The 14,324-nt window shown below is 36.8% G+C and overlaps 1 long non-coding RNA gene across 1 annotated transcript; it reads left to right on the forward strand.

The window, feature by feature from the left end:
* LOC124876911 lies at positions 1–9,052 on the forward strand. Its single transcript, XR_007040405.1, has 3 exons — positions 1–131; positions 7,995–8,173; positions 8,259–9,052. It is a non-coding gene; the product is annotated as an uncharacterized LOC124876911 (long non-coding RNA).
* Positions 9,053–14,324: the final 5,272 nt, after the last annotated feature.

The following is a 14,324-nucleotide window of genomic DNA, read 5'->3' on the forward strand; positions in this document are numbered from 1 at the left end:
ATTTGATTCAGGTGTGTTGGAGCAGGGATGGATCCAAAGGTTGCAGGACAGCAGCTCTTGACTGGCGTTGGAGACCCTTTGGCTAAAGAAAACTGTGACAAGGATACTGATTATGTTCAGATCTTAAATAGGTATGAATCTATTTATTTTTCTGTTTGAAGTTTTTATTTGACTGATCTCTAAATATATTCACCACTAAATACTGTATACTGATAGTTTGACCTCAATTAGTTATGTGGTATGCCAACACAGCAGATGGCACACAAAGATAATGTAATATGTTCAATGAGTACTCTACAAAGTGCATGAACACAGTGATGCACTTAATTTTGAACCCCTCTCAAGAATAAATGTAAAAAAAAAAAAAAATTTGTAAAAAACAACCAAATAACCGTATGTCGAGTGCACTTGACGTACGTCGTGTTTTTCAACATTGCTCCTCGAGGCACATTAGTCCTGCATGTTTTAGATGTTTCCCTACTTTAGCACACCTGATTTCAATTGATGGCTGATTAACATGCGTTTGTTAAACTTCAATCATCTGAATCAGGTGTGTTAAAGCAGGGAAACCTATAAAACATGCAAGGAAATATGCCCTGGGGGGCCAGGGCTGCTGTAATGTAATGCCTTTTTAGACATATCCTGGTGAGGTATGTGACATGAGGACGTTAGTTTGTTGACCACTTAACAATGTTAACAATTTACAACAAAATAGCAAAAATTAAACTTGAAAAACTGACAGTGCCATTTTGTTTTCTAAAGGGTTATCTACACTCAATAATAACTTTTTTAGGTACATCTAGAACTGAGTTGGGCTCCCTTTACAACTGTCCGGTTTCTTCATCGCAGAACTTCAACATATTCTCTAAAACAGGGGGCTGCAACTTCAGTCCTTAAGTGTCACTATCCTGCAATGTTTGGATGCATCCCTGCTCCAACACACCTGAATGAAAAGGCCCAATTACCTCCTTGGCATGTCAACAAGTTTTACAAATGCCTCGTCATTAACCATTCATTTCATTCAGGTGTTTTAGAGCAAGCAGGCATCCAAACGTTGCAGGCCAGTGGTCAGGGACTTGAGTTGTAGACCCTGCTCTTAAAGATTTCTCAAATTGTAGTCCAGTTTGAGAAGATTTCAGCTTTATGACATGGTGGGTTATCCTGGTGGAAGAATCAGGAGATGTATACTCTGTGGTCTTAAAGGGATGGACATGGTCAGCAATACTAGGATCGGCTGTGGTTTTGATGATGCTTATTTGGTAGGAGCCCACAGTTTCTCAGGAAAATACAGGTCCTTCTCAAAATATTAGCATATTGTGATAAAGTTCATTATTTTCCATAATGTCATGATGAAAATTTAACATTCATATATTTTAGATTCATTGCACACTAACTGAAATATTTCAGGTCTTTTATTGTCTTAATACGGATGATTTTGGCATACAGCTCATGAAAACCCAAAATTCCTATCTCACAAAATTAGCATATCATTAAAAGGGTCTCTAAACGAGCTATGAACCTAATCATCTGAATCAACGAGTTAACTCTAAACACCTGCAAAAGATTCCTGAGGCCTTTAAAACTCCCAGCCTGGTTCATCACTCAAAACCCCAATCATGGGTAAGACTGCCGACCTGACTGCTGTCCAGAAGGCCACTATTGACACCCTCAAGCAAGAGGGTAAGACACAGAAAGAAATTTCTGAACGAATAGGCTGTTCCCAGAGTGCTGTATCAAGGCACCTCAGTGGGAAGTCTGTGGGAAGGAAAAAGTGTGGCAGAAAACGCTGCACAACGAGAAGAGGTGACCGGACCCTGAGGAAGATTCTGGAGAAGGGCCAATTCCAGACCTTGGGGGACCTGCGGAAGCAGTGGACTGAGTCTGGAGTAGAAACATCCAGAGCCACCGTGCACAGGCGTGTGCAGGAAATGGGCTATAGGTGCTGCATTCCCCAGGTCAAGCCACTTTTGAACCAGAAACAGCGGCAGAAGCGCCTGACCTGGGCTACAGAGAAGCAGCACTGGACTGTTGCTCAGTGGTCCAAAGTACTTTTTTCGGATGAAAGCAAATTCTGCATGTCATTTGGAAATCAAGGTGCCAGAGTCTGGAGGAAGACTGGGGAGAAGGAAATGCCAAAATGCCAGAGGTCCAGTGTCAAGTACCCACAGTCAGTGATGGTCTGGGGTGCCTTGTCAGCTGCTGGTGTTGGTCCACTGTGTTTTATCAAGGGCAGGGTCAATGCAGCTAGATATCAGGAGATTTTGGAGCACTTCATGCTTCCATCTGCTGAAAAGCTTTATGGAGATGAAGATTTCATTTTTCAGCACGACCTGGCACCGGCTCACAGTGCCAAAACCACTGGTAAATGGTTTACTGACCATGGTATCACTGTGCTCAATTGGCCTGCCAACTCTCCTGACCTGAACCCCATAGAGAATCTGTGGGATATTGTGAAGAGAACGTTGAGAGACTCAAGACCCAACACTCTGGATGAGCTAAAGGCCGCTATCGAAGCATCCTGGGCCTCCATAAGACCTCAGCAGTGCCACAGGCTGATTGCCTCCATGCCACGTCGCATTGAAGCAGTCATTTCTGCAAAAGGATTCCCGACCAAGAATTGAGTGCATAACTGTACATGATTATTTGAAGGTTGACGTTTTTTGTATTAAAAACACTTTTCTTTTATTGGTCGGATGAAATATGCTAATTTTGTGAGATAGGAATTTTGGGTTTTCATGAGCTGTATGCCAAAATCATCCGTATTAAGACAATAAAAGACCTGAAATATTTCAGTTAGTGTGCAATGAATCTAAAATATATGAATGTTAAATTTTCATCATTACATTATGGAAAATAATGAACTTTATCACAATATGCTAGTATTTTGAGAAGGACCTGTATGTCCCACACCATTACAAAACCACCACCACCCTAAACCTTTGATATAAGGTGGGAAGGATCCATGCTTTCATCTTGTATACTCAAACCTGACCCAACTATCAGAATGCAACAGCTGAATCCAGACTCATTGGACTAGAATACCTTTTCCAGACTAGGCATTCTGGATATCTTGGTTGTAACAAGTCTCTATATAAGCTGGTGTTTTCCTTCTATTGTTTCCAACCAGCGTACCCCTTCTCCCGATTTCTGGCATCAACAAGGCATTTTCATTTACACCACTGCCACTCATTGGATATTTTCTTTTTTGACCATTTACTGTAAACCTGAGAGATAGTTATGTGTGTAAAACTTCCAGGAGATCAGCTGTTTCTGAAATATTCAGATTAGCTTATATGGCATTAACATGCCAGGTTCAAAGTCATGAAAATCCCCTTTTTTCCTATTCTTGTGCTCTGCTTGAACTTCAGCAAATCATCTTCACCACATCTAGATTCCTGAACGCATTGAGTTGGTGCCATATAATTGGTAGCTGTGCTTTCTGCTGTGATATCTGGTATCGTGCTATCTGTATTAACAACCATTGGGCATGTGGCCTTAATAAAGTAGCCAGTGAAGTTTGATTGATCTCAAAGTGAAGTCTGGCCAGTAAGTTTGAAATAATAATAAAACATGTTGAAGAAAATCAAAACACCCTATAAATAATCTTAAAGGGTTTTAATGTAGTTGATTCGAAGGCAATGAGAGATTTTGAGTCTGCAGCAGGTTTTAAAAACTGTCTCCAGTCTAAACAATGTGCATTAGAAAAGGATAACATTCCCACAGAATCAGAGCTGCTGTGAAAAGCTTGGTCAATCGCATCTTTTATTTTTAAGAGTAACTCAAATAATAGTAATGAAATGCTAAGAATTTAAACTGAAACAGACTGTGTACAGATTCCAGTATCAGAGTTCGGGCCCTTTTTTAAGCCAGTTTAAAACGGAGCCATTGCAATTTAAAAACATGAAAAAGGACACAAAATTAATCTAGACCAATAAACAATGTATTGCAACGGCCTAGTCCAAATGGGATAAAAGAGAGGACAACTTCTTCCAGGTTCTTGAGAAGCACATAAGGCTTCACTTTGGCAAAGATTGGTTTAAAAAAATGCGCTGATCTGTTTCTCCAACTTAAATGAGCTGTCAAAAATCCCCTCTGGACTTTTGAAAGAACAAAGTATGCAGAGCCAAAGAGTCCAAGATTAAATTTTCCAAATCAGATTACCTCCCACTTTCATTAAAATAAAAAAGAAAACGTTTAACTAAATCCAGATTTGACAGACACGACAATGAAGGTCGCTTAAAGTTTCTTTAATCTGACTTTTGGGGAAATAAATGTGTTTTTAATAATGCCAGGTAAAAACATATTATGTATGTAAATGGAAAACCACAGCCGTCACAGTCAGGATATGTTTTGAGCTCCAAAATGGATCTCATGGATTTTTTCTTCTTTCTTCCAAGATAATTAATTCTGTTTTGTCATCATTTTAAAGACAGCATTCATTTAGTAGCTTGAGAAAATTATGAAAAAGAAGATTAAATTAATTATATTGGGAGCAACTCAAGGAAATCTATTATAAAGGTTCGTAAAAACAAAAAGGCCAAAGTTGTGGTACAAAGACACACATTAACCTTGTTCATATGCTCTCACAATCTAATCGTACATCTGCGTCAAATATCTGTGTCAAATATCAGGAAATACATTGTTGTTTGAGCTTACCTGTCAAAAGAACTGAATGTTAGGAACACCCAGTACATGTAACTTCTTTTCTCATAAGATGATTTGCTGATACTGGCCAAACGTCACCTCATGCTGTATTAATTTTACACTGCTCAAAAAAATAAAGGGAACACTCAAATAACACATCCTAGATCTGAATGAATGAAATATTCTCATTGAATACTTTGTTCTGTACAAGGTTGAATGTGCTGATAACAAAATCACACAAAAATCATCAATGGAAATCAAATTTTTGAGCAGTCCATAATGTTCTTCATTTTATGAAGAACATTATGGAGAACCCTGAGCATCCTCTTCATCAGACTGTCCTACAACAACAGAGTGTCTTCAGTCAGAGGCTTCTTCAGATCTGCTATAAGACGGAGCGCTACAGGACATCCTTCCTGCCCACAGCCATCAGCATCTACAACGGCTCTTTGAGGAAACCTTCATAATATGAGCTACAACAACATTTAATTTTCCTTTGGGATTAATAAAGTATTTTTGAATTGAATTGAATTGAATATGTTGTCTGTTAGGTCTAAATCGCTTTGTGGACACCTGAGCTACTGCCCTTACTTTTTTTTTTTTTTACGCATGATAATTATGGTAATCAGTTGTAAAATACATCAGGTTGTCAGGCTTTATCAATAAAAAAGTATTGTTTCTGAAACAATCTTTTTCCTTTTGTTCAACATCATTTCTAAGCATGTTTTTAACCATGCAAAAACTGATTCAAATTGTTATTGTAACCTGTATGTGGCAATGTAGAGCAGTCATTGAAAGACAAAAAAGCCAAGGGGGTGTGAAGCTGTGCCTTGGGTCAAAGGTTAGGTTTGTTTTTGTAACATCATTGTTTAAGTAGATGAAAATAAAGTAACATTTCCAGATACTTTCTTTGGGAAGTTTAACAAGAGAATTTTGGAAATATTCCAAAATGGAAACTTTCAATCAGATTTAAACTAACTGTGGTACATCCACACATAAGTAAAAGCATTAGTTTTGCCGAAGGCAGACATCCATGCTAAACAATACAGTAAGACACATCAGGTATTAGCAGATTTATTTTTAAGTAGGTTCTCCTTAGGTAAGAAGGGCTCCACCTACTGTTCAGAAACACAATTGGTCTCTCACAATTGTCCGTAGAGTGTGTGTGCATGGTCATTTGTCTCGAGTGTCTCTGTTAAGGCGTGCTGAACCAAAGGCTGAACCATCCTTAGAAGCAAGCAGGAAGTAGAATGCAGTATAAGAATCAATCAATCAATCAATCAATCTGAATATTAAGCATCACCTTCAAGCAGCACCACGTAAACGAGCTCACTTGTACAAACCATAACACATGCCTCTACTTTGCACACTGTCTCAATCATTGCTTTTAAAGTCCCAACATGTTATACCAAAGCTTAGAGGGATGAATGAAATGGAAATTCTCTAATTTTGCTCAGGTTTTAATGAGTACACCCAGTACCATTGTAAAATCTTCAAATGATCAGCAGAGAACACATAGTGGAAAAGTGGTGGCAGATTCATTACTTCTTCGTCAGATGCTAAACTACATAACATGCGTTTGTTAGTCTTATACTAATACACAGTTTATGAGGGTGGCTAAGATCCTGATGTGGTTTTCGATATCATGTTGTTTATTTACATTAGTTATGAAGGTCTCATTACCTGTGAATGTCATGCAATGAACTTTAAACTGTCTGTGACTTTTATATGTAAATGATGTAACTGTTTTAGTTTTTTAGTCAGCAATTCACCAATGTGGTAAAGCTATTGATGGCTGTACCAGGTTTGCATAGGATGACATACTGCAAGTGAAAAAAGAAATAGCTTCACTTGTTTCTGTTTACATACCAGCACTGTGACACATTAATGTTTAATACTTGCCAACATATTTAGCTAAGCAATTAACACATGGGGTTAGGGTTATTAGGGTTAGGGTTGTTAAAAACCTTTATAATTTCTAATTTTGCTAGTGAATATTAGAGCTATAAGAAATCTTGTACACTTTTGTTTAAGTCAATCAATTAAAATGTCACATCTTTAAGGATCACACCTTGTGGGTTACATATGACACACTGCTCAGCATATTACTTTATTATCGATAATCGGTAGCACCAGTATAGTTCCTCTAGCTATTGTGCATCTGTTGCAAGCATTATTTGGCTCAAATCTGTCAGTGCAAATTTTCGTTATCCCAGTTTAAAAAAAAAAATTTATTTATTTTTTTTGTCCTCCTTTTGATTTTGCTGCTCCAGAAAAAAAAGTATTCTGATGAATATTTACTTTCTGTGCATCTGTATGTTTAAAACTAATTTAAAAGTTTTAAATCTAGGGTCACTGAGATTATTGAGTCGACCAAAAGCAATAGATTTTGGGAAACAGCCACTTTGGTCAGTGTAAAATATGTCCCACATCAGTGAAATTAATGACTTAAGATGTTAAAGAAGATACTTTTATGCCGGTTAATATATTTAAGTGTTGTCCTCATAATGTGTCATCATAAAAAGAACAGATGGTCTTTTTATGTGTGCTGGGAAGCCAGCTTTAGGTGACAGTAATAACTGCGGTGAGTCTTACCACAGAACACAGTGTGCAAGAGAACAGGCCACAACTGAAGAAAGATGAAGAAAGGATTGTTTGAACATTAACCCACAAAGAAAATAGAATTGTGGTAAATCTTTTTATGCAAATGTCAGCAACAAAACTTGACCTTCAAATTAAGATTTAATCTTTTCAGAGGACCTTTCTTGGGTGTCCTATTTCTATCTTCTGATTTAAAAATTGTTGAAGAGCATTTCACAACTTAATGTAAGAGCGTTGTACTCCCAATTGCTTCATCCCAGAGTTAGCAATAGGGATTTGTAGAAATGTAGGCAGAAACTTAGGCAAACTCCACAACAGTCATCTGACCTCTGAAAAGCAGAGGAAATTTGACACACCAGATTTGGGAATGGGGGAAAAGGGTGTTGCTGACATCCTTATCACTACAACTTGGATTTATTTGTCTGAGTCTAATAACCAGTCATTCTCCTGTTTGGCTGCCTCTGTTAGCTCTTGCTCAAGATTTATTTCTAAATATTTACATGGTATTTCAGCTAGGTAAACATGCTGTTTTTGAAACGTTGCTCATTGATGGTGAAATTCCACAGCTTCAATCTTAGTTATGATTCAGGTTTGAATTTGCATGTAAAAATAGCATCTGACTTAAAAAGTCTGTGTAAAGAGGTCACATATTAAGGTCAACGTATATCATAAAGTGCAAGTTCATGCACGTTTACCAACCACTCAAAACCATGCAGTCCATCTTACACATTTTCTGTTACTTATTACAGGTGTGTGCAACAAACTCCAGGTGTCTTTAGAGGCAGAAAAAGAAAACGCCCCAAACTAACTACTGGCTTCCTCATAGCTTTCCAGATGCCAGGACATGAAATAACAACAGAAAAATGTGTCGCCTCACTTTAGAAAACCATAAGGGTTTGCTAATAAACATCACTGCGTTTGGGAACAGGTAATGGCTCTTTGTTTGGGTTCAGTGAAGCTGGAAGTTTGGACGTTAACATTACAACAAATGTTTTTTGTTTTTGTTTTCCCAGCAACTGATTCTGGTGACATCACGGAGAGGACAGTTAATATGCTTACATATTATAGGCAGGTTTTACAATTTGTAGATTTGACCCTAAACCCTTGGTAATGTATGTTGTTTTATTTATCATCCATGAGCCCAAACAGATCTGCCCTTGGACCTTGACAAGCTCTATAGGCCAGCACCCTATGTCACCATTATATCCAGTAAGTGTCCAGCAGTGGCTTCCTGTTAGATCTGGTGGAGACTTTTTCCCTCCTTAAAATACATTAATATTAATTATGCAAGTTTGTCATTTATTACACATATAAAATACTTGGCCACTGTTTTTGTATTTTGGTCTGAAAAATGTCAGATTTAATATTTGTTAACTAGTTTCTGTTATATGTTGAAATTATTTTCCTTTGTTCAGTCAAATTGTTCATGATTTCTGCTTGTCTCTTTTTAAGACTTTGGTCATTTACTGGTATCAGTGAAAGCCAATGTTTTAAAAAGTTAAGGTATCAAAATAGCTAAAAAAAAAAACAATGTCTGTTGTCCTTTTAATGAGTTGATGGAGAAAAGTGCAAAAGTTAGTGGAGTTTGCTCCAAGTGTATGGAACATAGAAACTCCCAGCTCTGCCCCTCCTCCACATATTACTGTCCTCTGCTGGTCAACTGTCCAGATGAATGCTACTACCTTTTCCTTTACTAAGAAGAAATATATAGCTGTTTGAAAATGTTTCTTGGTTTTCTATTTGTAATAAATTTGCAACCACCCCACACAAACTTTGTCATAATGGGATATTGTGTGTAGAAGTTTGAGCATGACTGCTTTTTCTTGTCTTTCTTTTTAACGTGTCCTGTCCCATTGTTGCAACAGTAGATCTGCTCTACAAAAAGGATGTCTCAAGACAGGATCCTAATTGCGTAATTAACTTAATTAATTCCAGATTCAATCAAGCATCAAAGTATTCAGGCTACACTATGTTTCTCGGACCTTCAACCATTTTGAGTGATGTTGTGTTGGTGTGTGTATGATAATGGGTGGGCATATATGTAGAAATAAGTGTGTTTCTGTTGAGTGGGTGTGCGAGTACAAGTTTGGCACCTGGATGCATACATTTGTAAGTGTGGCAAGAACAGTAGAAGGCCTGCACAGCAAAGCAACAGCAGCTAAATGGCAGGTAGACCCGGCTCCGGAAGGCCGCAGCAGTCCCAGGCAGTCAGACATAAAGCATCAAGCTATGATTTTTTTTTTTGCAAGTACCATCTTAGCTTAACAAGTTCAGATTTGTTGATGTGCAGCTTCTCACATCACATTGAACAGGCACTCGAACAAAGATTCAACCTCATCATGGTTTTACCATAAAATGTCAGGCACCACTGTATGAGATGTGCACATTTTGAAAACCAGTCCTTTACTTTGTTTTCATGTTGAGTTAAGGACTGGAAAATACAGACAAAAAATGTGCTAAACCGCTAGATAAACTACTTGTTTTGGGATCAAAAGACTTCAAACATGATAAAACCAGAGTGGATTTTTTTCGGATACATGCAGACAAAACCTAGCCTTTTTTCTTCAGGACAGGACATTGTGTTCACTAAATATGTTGCTTTTCATTGGGCAACACAACACCAGCTGTCTCAGGGTGATTATATGAAACATTACAGTCTGAACACCCTTTTCCACCTGTTAATGGGCACTGGGAAAGAAAGGCGCCTCATCAAATGTGACATTTCACAATGTGCTCATTAAGAGCACATTGTGAAATGTGTGCGAACTTTCTTCAGTTTATAAAGGTTTACAAGCTGAACCTCAAAGAAAGGTTTCGAATGCCACCTGTCATCCTAATAACTGTCTTTTGTGAACCCAACAGGCAAAAGCTAAACTTGTGCTCACAGTCTTGTCTGTTCAAGCCTCCACAACGGGGTTATTGTTGGGATAACGGCTTCAAGCCTTACATGATGCTTTACAACATTTTTGAGATAACTTCCTGTTTTAAACTATGCTTGTTTATGTATAGCAAACAAAAACAATCGCAAAGTTTATAGGGAATGTATCCAGATCCGTATTATTAAACGTGGACAGTTTTAGGTCTTAATTTGATTTAATTTAAGAAAATGTAAGTGTGTGTGATAAAGTTTTTTTGTTGTTGGAATAGTTAGGATAGAATGTGCATTTTAGAGAGAAAAGCACAGGATTTATATCTTGTCTTGCAAAGTATTTATAACTCTTGAACCCTTGATCCCAAAACAAAAATGAAATACAGTTTTTGGATTTTTTACACATATAAATCAGAATGTGTGGTGTGGATTTGTGTTTAGCACCCTTCACTTCAAGCCCCTAATTAAACTTTAGTAATACTACCTGCTCTGGAGGTGCAGCAGCAATCCAATCTGTTCACAGGACAGCTATTGGCTGTGCACTGACCAAATGTGGCCTGTCTGGAAGAACAGAAAGAACTCACTACTCACTCCTTGGGTTTATGTGCATTAAATCAGAATCAGCATCATACTGCAGACATCTGTTTAATGTAATCCATAAGATGAGGTAATGTCATGGTAGTGAAAGCAGCGAAAACACACTTTAATTTATTTGATTGCTGTTTATTAATTTTGAAAAGAAAGCCATAGCAAGAAGATGATCTGTTATATGTTGAAAATCAGCTCCACAGGCATCCGTCTGTGAGGCGGATAAATTAATGATGATTTTGGAACATCTGGTAAAAGACAGATGTCAAATTAACACTGTAACTCCTGCTTAAGATAAAAGTTATGAAATCCTAGCAACAGCAAAACTAAAACATATATATGTTTTCATTTAAGCTTTTAAAATGTTTTCTTTTTTTCCACCTTTACTCAACTTATTAACCCTATTTATGAATTAGCAGTGCTCTGTCTCACATCAGTTCTGTGTCTGTAAAAAAAAAACTGACTGATTAAACCTTTCAGATGTCGATGATGCATAAAGCCTTCGAAGTTTAAATGTGGGAAGTGTAGGAAGAAAAGCTGTAGCTTGCACAAAAACATAAAAAGCATTGGACAGCTGAGCTGACAAAACACAGAATAACCACACCAAAGCCAGTGCTGACATAGCACACCAGCTATCTTATCGTTTGCATGGACTATCATCATTCATATATGATCCACACTGACAAAACAAGAAGTAGAGCAGTGCTTTAAAATCACAGGCTGATGAATTGGTTGAAAGAAAAATTTCCAGACACTAGCAGTTTCAAACCCAGCAAAAAAAGACAGGGTTTACTCCACCACATCTTGTGAAATAACGAAAATATTTTTCAAACACCAATCACTACGGCCGTGCCATACAGGTGTTAAACATACAAACATGAACTCTTCCTGTTATATTAAAATCTGTATATTTGGGATTGCTTAATACAATGAATAATTATTATCAGCGTTTATTCTTTTCTTAGTTATTGTTTGACTTTTTCTATACACTGGCTTAAAAGAAAAAAACAGATATAAAAGCCATAAAACGTCTTTGCCCCCTTACAGGTTTCTTCTTTATTTAGCTTTTTTGTCACATTTAAATGTTACTGATCATCAAGTCTTAATATTAGACAAGGATAACATGAATAAATACAAAAGCTATTCAAGCAATATGCCCTATGAGAAAAAGTAATTGCCACCTACACCTAATAAACAATTGGTGGGAACAACTGCAGTTGTTGTGGCAACCAACCACTGGCACTACAAAATCCTTCCCTGTATTTTGTTGAGCTCTTCAGAGGTTGACTTGGCATGCTTTAGAATATCCCCCAACTGCAAAACCCAAGTGTGCTTGAGTTTAGGGTCAGTCATTCTCTCATTATAACATCAATCATGGCAAGTCGTTACTTTTTCACAACATGTAACAAATATGCACACCTTCCAAAAAAGTTTAACTTTTGTAGTGTAATATTTTTCCCAAAAACCTTAAGAATCATAGTTTTTGGCAAATGTGAGACAGGTCACAGTGTTTGTTTTTTTGGTCAGCAGATGTTTGCTATGGATACCATTTTTTCTCAGTCTCTTCCTTATTTTTGAATCATGAATGCTGACTTTAACTAAGGCAAGTCAGGCAACATTTAGGTGGTCAGAGGTCACTGGAGTCCCAAGCCCTTAGAAATATCTTTGCTGTCCTTGTGAGAGTTATAGGTGTCAGTGACTGTTTCTCATCTGTTCTTGAATTTTAGAGGTAGGTATTCATTCCAGACTCACCACAATTTTCTTTAACAACAAAAATAATCTGTGACAGCTTGACTGAGCTGGAAATGATTTCAACCCACCTAATGCTTTAAGTATCTCCACCAGGATAGCAGTTTAACCCAGTTTCTGATTAATTCAGCTAATAATTATTTGAAAACTTTGGGGAACCCATAGACTGTTGAATTTTCAACCCCAGATGGTCAGGTGATTATTAAATATAGAAAACAAAAATAAAGCAAATGGTCCGCATAAAAAGCAGCACACATATTTTATATAGATGACAGTTTTTTTTTACTAAATGCCCTTAATTTCCTCATGTTTCGACCCACTGGTATTTTGAGATACACTAACATACATGGCATAGAAAACAATGTGTCATCAGGTTAAAAACGAACTCTGAAAAATGCATAATATTAATAACATTTATCTTCAGTTCTACTTATTTGCACATGGAATTAATCACAACTTTGTTCTAAGATCAACATTGTTTAATTGCGGAAGTGACAGACACATTTTTTGGGTATTGCTGCAAATTGTGTAGTCTAAAAATATCAATGATCAACAATCTATCAGCCCCAAAACAGTCTAAAAACCATATCAAAACTCACAGAGATCCCTGGAACTATTCAAAAACTGGTGCATATGCTATATCCACGAATGCAGAATGCAATTTTTGGTTGCAGTTGAAATATTTATATATTTTATTCACGTAAAATTTAGATGGATCACATAATCTCTTCAATCCACAGCAAATTTGTGACTGGTTGCCATATTTTTCATTTCCCGTCTGTTTTTAATGCAATACATATACATAAAAGAATTTTTGATAGCTATAATCACCGTCTTCTGTAAGTATTTCAGTTGATAAAGATGCATTCCAATCAATTTGTTACCCTGCTTACATATTTTTAAAGCAATGTATGTTGTTACAAACCAAACATTTATTTGTGATTCAGGGTTCTTGGTTAAATTCTATAAGCTTCAGTTTAGGAACCTTGCTATTTTCTTAATTTTGGTAAATTTACAACAAGATCACATCCATCTTAGACAAGGATGATGAAGAGAAGAGTTATTTCTCCTGCTCCACTGAATCTACCATTGAGTCAAAGGTTTCCATTAACTCTTGGCTGCACGCATGGGGACTTTCTGAAACATTTCTTGTTCTTGGAAACCTGCTCTCTGCTGCATCTCAGAATGGTTTAAACAGAAAGCAATGAGTCAATGCAAACTAAAACAACAGCAGCAAGGAACAATGCTATGTCTCAAAACATCAAACAGATGCCAGCTGCTCTTCGTTTTTTAGGTGTCCCTGACAGCTTGACAGCACACTGATAGGATTATGAAACCTCTGTACATTTCACAAGTGTATATATGTATATAAGTGTGTAGATCATGTGGAAACTGGAGCTGGCTCACTTTGCAGCTGTGGACCTCTGATATAAGTTTCCATATCCATGTTTGACTTTTCAACATATGAAAGTTATAAAACCAGAATCATGCTGTCTTGTTCACTCAGATAACAGCAGCCAAACACTCACTTTTGAAATCTTAAAGCTAACCTTTTACTGAAGTTGCCACTAAATAAATAATAAAAAAAATAAAATACTAGTTTTGTTTTTTGTTTTTTTTTACCATTTTTTCTGGTACTATTTACACTGCATTTAAGTGAAAGGGAGACATGTTTAATAGAGAGAGAGAACAACAAGTACCCATCTGTCCCATATAGAAACAGATGATTTTTTTAAATTTATATACAAGAATGTAAGATTATCTTTTCTTTTAAAGTTTTGCTTGAAATACTCTTCTTAGGTGTATTTTTCATTTGATACAGATGAGAAATATATAATTATTTTCAGAGGATATGGTTGAAGTAATAATGTAT

This window comes from Girardinichthys multiradiatus, chromosome 11 (assembly GCF_021462225.1).
Source record: "Girardinichthys multiradiatus isolate DD_20200921_A chromosome 11, DD_fGirMul_XY1, whole genome shotgun sequence".
NCBI classification, from domain to species: Eukaryota; Metazoa; Chordata; class Actinopteri; order Cyprinodontiformes; family Goodeidae; genus Girardinichthys; species Girardinichthys multiradiatus.